Genomic DNA, 7,220 nt, shown 5'->3' on the forward strand with positions numbered 1-7,220 from the left:
GAGTTGGTAGACTCTATCCCAGTCTCTCTCCTGGAGTTCGTAGACTCTACCAGTCTCTCTCTCCGGGAGTTGGTAGACTCTATCCCAGTCTCTCTCCTGGAGTGGTAGACTCTATCCAGTCTCTCTCTGGGAGTTGGTAGACTCTATCCCAGTCTCTCTCTCCTGGAGTTGGTAGACTCTATCCCAGTCTCTCTCGGGAGTTGGTAGACTCTATCCCAGTCTCTCTCCTGGAGTTGGTAGACTCTATCCCAGTCTCTCTCTCCTGGAGTTGGTAGACTCTATCCCAGTCTCTCTCCTGGAGTTGGTAGACTCTATCCCAGTCTCTCTCCGGGAGTTGGTAGACTCTAGCCCAGTCTCTATCTCCTGGAGTTGGTAGACTCTATCCCAGTCTCTCTCTCCTGGAGTTGGTAGACTCTATCCCAGTCTCCTCTCTCCTGGAGTTGGTAGACTCTATCCCAGTCTCTCTCCTGGAGTTGGTAGACTCTATCCCAGTCTCTCCTGGAGTTGGTAGACTCTATCCCAGTCTCTCTCCTGAGTTGGTAGACTCTATCCCAGTCTCTCTCCTGGAGTTGGTAGACTCTATCCCAGTCTCTCTCTCCTGGAGTTGGTAGACTCTATCCAGTCTCTCTCTCCTGGAGTTGGTAGACTCTATCCCAGTCTCTCTCCGGGAGTTGGTAGACTCTATCCCAGTCTCTCTCCTGGAGTTGGTAGACTCTATCCCAGTCTCTCTCCGGGAGTTGGTAGACTCTATCCCAGTCTCTCTCTCCTGGAGTTGGTAGACTCTATCCCAGTCTCTCTCCTGGAGTTGGTAGACTCTATCCCAGTCTCTCTCTCCTGAGTGGTAGACTCTATCCCAGTCCTCTCTCCGGGAGTTGGTAGACTCTATCCCAGTCTCTCTCCTGGAGTTGGTAGACTCTATCCCAGTCCTCTCTCCTGGAGTTGGTAGACTCTATCCCAGTCTCTCTCCGGGAGTTGGTAGACTCTATCCCAGTCTCTCTCTCCTGGAGTTGGTAGACTCTATCCCAGTCTCTCTCTCCTGGAGTTGGTAGACTCTATCCCAGTCTCTCTCCTGGGTTGGTAGACTCTATCCCAGTCTCTCTCCTGCAGTGGTAGACTCTATCCCAGTCTCTCTCTCCTGGAGTTGGCAGACTCTATCCCAGTCTCTCTCCTGAGTTGGTAGACTCAACCCAGTCTCTCTCTCCTGGAGTTGGTAGACTCTATCCCAGTCTCTCTCCTGGAGTTGGTAGACTCTATCCCAGTCTCTCTCGACCTGGGGGGAGTTGGTAGACTCTATCCCAGTCTCTCTCCGGGAGTTGGTAGACTCTATCCCAGTCTCTCTCCTGGAGTTGGTAGACTCTATCCCAGTCTCTCTCTCCTGGAGTTGGTAGACTCTATCCCAGTCTCTCCTCTCCTGGAGTTGGTAGACTCTATCCCAGTCTCTCTCTCCTGGAGTTGGTAGACTCTATCCCAGTCTCTCTCCTGGAGTTGGTAGACTCGATCCCAGTCTCTCTCCGGGAGTTGGTAGACTCTATCCCAGTCTCTCTCTCCTGGAGTTGGTCAGACTCTATCCCAGTCTCTCTCCTGGAGTTGGTAGACTCTCTCCCAGTCTCTCTCTCTCCTGGAGTTGGTAGACTCTATCCCAGTCTCTCTCCTGGAGTTGGTAGACTCTATCCCAGTCTCTCTCCTGGAGTTGGTAGACTCTATCCCAGTCTCTCTCCTGGAGTTGGTAGACTCTATCCCCAGTCTCTCTCCTGGAGTTGGTAGACTCTATCCCAGTCTCTCTCTCCGGGAGTTGGTAGACTCTATCCCAGTCTCTCTCCTGGAGTTGGTAGACTCTATCCCAGTCTCTCTCCTGGAGTTGGTAGACTCTATCCCAGTCTCTCTCTCCTGGAGTTGGTAGACTCTATCCCAGTCTCTCTCTCCGGGAGTTGGTAGACTCTATCCCAGTCTCTCTCCTCCGGGAGATGGTAGACTCTATCCCAGTCTCTCTCTGGGAGTTGGGAGACTCTATCCCAGTCTCTCTCCTGGAGTTGTTAGACTCTATCCAGTCTCTCTCCTGGAGTTGGTAGACTCTATCCCAGTCTCTCTCCTGGAGTTGGTAGATTCTATCCCAGTCTCCTGGAGTTGGTAGACTCTATCCCAGTCTCTCTCCTGGAGTTGGTAGACTCTATCCCAGTCTCTCTCCTGGAGATGGTAGACTCTATCCCAGTCTCTCTCCTGGAGTTGGTAGACTCTATCCCAGCCTCTCTCTCCGGGACTTGGTAGACACTATCCCAGTCTCTCTCTGGAGTTGGTAGACTCTATCCCAGTCTCTCCTGGAGTTGGTAGACTCTATCCAGTCTCTCCGGGAGTTGGTAGACTCTATCCCAGTCTCTCTCCTGGAGTTGGTAGACTCTATCCCAGTCTCTCTCCTGGAGTTGGTAGACTCTATCCCAGTCTCTCTCTCCTGGAGTTGTAGACTCTATCCCAGTCTCTCTCTCCGGGAGTTGGTAGACTCTATCCCAGTCTCTCTCCTGGAGTTGGTAGACTCTATCCCAGTCTCTCTCCTGGAGTTGGTAGACTCTATCCCAGTCTCTCTCTCCTGGGGTTGGGAGACTCTATCCCAGTCTCTCTCCTGGAGTTGGTAGACACTATCCCAGTCTCTCTCCTGGAGTTGGTAGACTCTATCCCAGTCTCTCTCTCCTGGAGTTGGTAGACTCTATCCCAGTCTCTCTCTCGGGAGTTGGTAGACTCTATCCCAGTCTCTCTCTCCGGGAGTTGGTAGACTGTATCCCAGTCTCTCTCCTGGAGTTGGTAGACTCTATCCCCAGTCTCTCTCCTGGAGCTTGGTAGACTCTATCCCAGTCTCTCTCCTGGAGTTGGTAGACCTCTATCCAGTCTCTCTCCTGGAGTTGGTAGACTCTATCCCCGTCTCTCTCCGGGAGTTGGTAGACTCTATCCCAGTCTCTCTCTCCTGGAGTTGGTAGACTCTATCCCAGTCTCTCTCCTGGAGTTGGTAGACTCTATCCCAGTCTCTCTCCGGGAGTTGGTAGACTCTATCCCAGTCTCTCTCCTGGAGTTGGTAGACTCTATCCCAGTCTCTCTCCGGAGTTGGTAGACTCTATCCCAGTCTCTCTCCTGGAGTTGGTAGACTCTATCCAGTCTCTCTCCGGGAGTTGGTAGACTCTATCCCAGTCTCTCTCCTGGAGTTGGTAGACTCTATCCCAGTCTCTCTCCTGGAGTTGGTAGACTCTATCCCAGTCTCTCTCCTGAGTTGGTAGACTCTATCCCAGTCTCTCTCCTGGAGTTGGTAGACTCTATCCCAGTCTCTCTCTCGGGAGTTGGTAGACTCTATCCCAGTCTCTCTCCTGGAGTTGGTAGACTCTATCCCAGTCTCTCTCCGGGAGTTGGTAGACTCTAATCCCAGTCTCTCTCTCCGGGAGTTGGTAGACTCTATCCCAGTCTCTCTCCTGGAGTTGGTAGACTCTATCCCAGTCTCTCTCCGGGAGTTGGTAGACTCTATCCCAGTCTCTCTCCTGGAGTTGGTAGACTCTATCCCAGTCTCTCTCCTGGAGTTGGTAGACTCTATCCCAGTCTCTCTGCTGGAGTTGGTAGACTCTATCCCAGTCTCTCTCCGGGAGTTGGTAGACTCTATCCCAGTCTCTCTCCTGGAGTTGGTAGACTCTATCCCAGTCTCTCTCCTGGAGTTGGTAGACTCTATCCCAGTCTCTCTCCTGGAGTTGGTAGACTCTATCCCAGTCTCTCTCTCCGGAGTTGGTAGACTCTATCCCAGTCTCTCTCCTGGAGTTGGTAGACTCTATCCCAGTCTCTCTCCTGGAGTTGGTAGACTCTATCCCAGTCTCTCTCCTGGAGTTGGTAGACTCTATCCAGTCTCTCTCCGGGAGTTGGTAGACTCTATCCCAGTCTCTCTCTCCTGGAGTTGGTAGACTCTATCCCAGTCTCTCTCCTGGAGTTGGTAGACTCTATCCCAGTCTCTCTCCTGGAGTTGGTAGACTCTATCCCAGTCTCTCTCCTGGAGTTGGTAGACTCTATCCCAGTCTCTCTCCTGGAGTTGGTAGACTCTATCCCAGTCTCTCTCTCCTGGAGTTGGTAGACTCTATCCCAGTCTCTCTCCGGGAGTTGGTAGACTCTATCCCAGTCTCTCTCTCCTGGAGTTGGTAGACTCTATCCCAGTCTCTCTCCTGGAGTTGGTAGACTCTATCCCAGTCTCTCTCCTGGAGTTGGTAGACTCTATCCCAGTCTCTCTCCTGGAGTTGGTAGACTCTATCCCAGTCTCTCTCCTGGAGTTGGTAGACTCTATCCCAGTCTCTCTCCGGGAGTTGGTAGACTCTATCCCAGTCTCTCTCCTGGAGTTGGCAGACTCTATCCCAGTCTCTCTCCTGGAGTTGGTAGACTCTATCCCAGTCTCTCTCCTGGAGTTGGTAGACTCTATCCCAGTCTCTCTCTCCGGGAGTTGGTAGACTCTATCCCAGATCTCTCTCCGGGAGTTGGTAGACTCTATCCCAGTCTCTCTCTCTCCTGGAGTTGGTAGACTCTATCCCAGTCTCTCTCCGGGAGTTGGTAGACTCTATCCCAGTCTCTCTCCTGGAGTTGGTAGACTCTATCCCAGTCCTCTCTCCTGGAGTTGGTAGACTCTATCCCAGTCTCTCTCTGGGAGTTGGTAGACTCTATCCCAGTCTCTCTCCTGGAGTTTGGTAGAATCTATCCCAGTCTCTCTCCTGGAGTTGGTAGACTCTATCCCAGTCTCTCTCTCCGGGAGTTGGTAGACTCTATCCCAGTCTCTCTCCTGGAGTTGGTAGACTCTATCCCAGTCTCTCTCTGGAGTTGGTAGACTCTATCCCAGTCTCTCTCCTGGAGTTGGTAGACTCTATCCCAGTCTCTTCCTGAGTTGGTAGACTCTATCCCAGTCTCTCTCCGGGAGTTGGTAGACTCTATCCCAGTCTCTCTCCTGGAGTTGGTAGACTCTATCCAGTCTCTCTCCTGGAGTTGGTAGACTCTATCCCAGTCTCTCTCCTGGAGTTGGTAGACTCTATCCCAGTCTCTCTCCTGGAGTTGGTAGACTCTATCCCAGTCTCTCTCCTGGAGTTGGTAGACTCTATCCCAGTCTCTCTCCTGGAGTTGGTAGACTCTATCCCAGTCTCTCTCTCCCTGGAGTTGGTAGACTCTATCCCAGTCTCTCTCCTGGAGTTGGTAGACTCTATCCCAGTCTCTCTCTCCTGGAGTTGGTAGACTCTATCCCAGTCTCTCTCCGGGAGTTGGTAGACTCTATCCCAGTCTCTCTCCTGGAGTTGGTAGACTCTATCCCAGTCTCTCTCCGGGAGTTGGTAGACTCTATCCCAGTCTCTCTACTCTCCCTGGAGTTGGTAGACTCTATCCCAGTCTCTCTCCTGGAGTTGGTAGACTCTATCCCAGTCTCTCTCCCTGGAGTTGGTAGACTCTATCCCAGTCTCCTCTCCTGGAGTTGGTAGACTCTATCCCAGTCTCTCTCCTGGAGTTGGTAGACTCTATCCCAGTCTCTCTCCTGGAGTTGGTAGACTCTATCCCAGTCTCTCTCCCTGGAGTTGGTAGACTCTATCCCAGTCTCTCTCTCCTGGAGTTGGTAGACTCTATCCCAGTCTCTCTCCTGGAGTTGGTAGACTCTATCCCAGCTCTCTCTCCTGGAGTTGGTAGACTCTATCCCAGTCTCTCTCCCTCGGAGTTGGTAGACTCTATCCCAGTCTCTCTCACCTGGAGTTGGTAGACTCTATCCCAGTCTCTCTCCTGGAGTTGGTAGACTCTATCCCAGTCTCTCTCCTGGAGTTGGTAGACTCTATCCCAGTCTCTCTCCTGGAGTTGGTAGACTCTATCCCAGTCTCTCTCCTGGAGTTGGTAGACTCTATCCCAGTCTCTCTCCGGGAGTTGGTAGACTCTATCCCAGTCTCTCTCCTGGAGTTGGTAGACTCTATCCCAGTCTCTCTCCTGGAGTTGGTAGACTCTATCCCAGTCTCTCTCCTGGAGTTGGTAGACTCTATCCCAGTCTCTCTCCGGGAGTTGGTAGACTCTATCCCAGTCTCTCTCCTGGAGTTGGTAGACTCTATCCCAGTCTCTCTCTCCTGGAGTTGGTAGACTCTATCCCAGTCTCTCTCTCGGGAGTTGGTAGACTCTATCCCAGTCTCTCTCCGGGAGTTGGTAGACTCTATCCCAGTCTCTCTCTCCTGGAGTTGGTAGACTCTATCCCAGTCTCTCTCCTGGAGTTGGTAGACTCTATCCCAGTCTCTCTCCTGGAGTTGGTAGACTCTATCCCAGTCTCTCTCCCTGGAGTTGGTAGACTCTATCCCAGTCTCTCTCTCGGGAGTTGGTAGACTCTATCCCCAGATCTCTCTCTCCTGGAGTTGGTAGACTCTATCCCAGTCTCTCTCTCCTGGAGTTGGTAGACTCTATCCCAGTCTCTCTCCTGGAGTTGGTAGACTCTATCCCAGTCTCTCTCTCCTGGAGTTGGTAGACTCTATCCCAGTCTCTCTCCTGGAGTTGGTAGACTCTATCCCAGTCTCTCTCTCCTGGAGTTGGTAGACTCTATCCCAGTCTCTCTCTCCTGGAGTTGGTAGACTCTATCCCAGTCTCTCTCTCCGGAGTTGGTAGACTCTATCCCAGTCTCTCTCCCTGGAGTTGGTAGACTCTATCCCAGTCTCTCTCTCCTGGAGTTGGTAGACTCTATCCCAGTTCTCTCTCCTGGAGTTGGTAGACTCTATCCCAGTCTCTCTCTCTGGAGCTTGGTAGACTCTATCCCAGTCTCTCTCTCCCTGGAGTTGGTAGACTCTAATCCCAGTCTCTCTCTCCTGGAGTTGGTAGACTCTATCCCAGTCTCTCTCTCCTGGAGTTGGTAGACTCTATCCCCAGTCTCTCTCCTGGAGTTGGTAGACTCTATCCCAGTCTCTCTCCGGGAGTTGGTAGACTCTATCCCAGTCTCTCTCTCCTGGAGTTGGTAGACTCTATCCCAGTCTCTCTCCTGGAGTTGGTAGACTCTATCCCAGTCTCTCTCCTGGGAGTTGGTAGACTCTATCCCAGTCTCCTCTCCTGGAGTTGGTAGACACCAGTCTCTCTCCTGGATCCCAGTCTCTCTCCTGGAGTTGGTATACTCTATACCAGTCTTCTCTCGGGGTTGGTAGACCTCTATCCCGTTCTCTCCTGTGTTGGTAGACTCTATCCCAGTCTCTCTCTGGAGTTGGTAGACTCTATCAGTC

Source organism: Somniosus microcephalus, unplaced genomic scaffold, assembly GCF_052327205.1.
Source record: "Somniosus microcephalus isolate GS21.2 unplaced genomic scaffold, FLI_Smic_1.0 unresolved_chr9, whole genome shotgun sequence".
NCBI classification, from domain to species: Eukaryota; Metazoa; Chordata; class Chondrichthyes; order Squaliformes; family Somniosidae; genus Somniosus; species Somniosus microcephalus.